Source organism: Alligator sinensis, unplaced genomic scaffold, assembly GCF_000455745.1.
Source record: "Alligator sinensis unplaced genomic scaffold, ASM45574v1 scaffold682_1, whole genome shotgun sequence".
NCBI classification, from domain to species: Eukaryota; Metazoa; Chordata; order Crocodylia; family Alligatoridae; genus Alligator; species Alligator sinensis.
The window spans coordinates 2,783,950-2,784,201 of record NW_005842011.1 but is presented as its reverse complement, the minus strand read 5'-3'; positions in this window follow the sequence as shown (position 1 = coordinate 2,784,201).

The window sequence follows — 252 nt, the reverse complement described above, 5'->3', positions numbered from 1 at the left end:
CCCTCACTGTGGGTGCCTCGATCTGCCCCCCATGCCCCTTCTCTCCCCCATGCCCCTTCCACCCCCAAAGACTTACTGGTTGGACGATAGTCTCCAAGCTGCTGTCTGCATTCCTGGCTGCATGCATGCTGCGGCTGTGCACATGCACGCAGCATTCATAGGCCCCTGATGGGGCTGGTGCCTCCCCTGACGGCCGACAATCCATGAAATCACAGAAAATCAAAGGCTTGGGGGTATAATGTTGCCTAATTA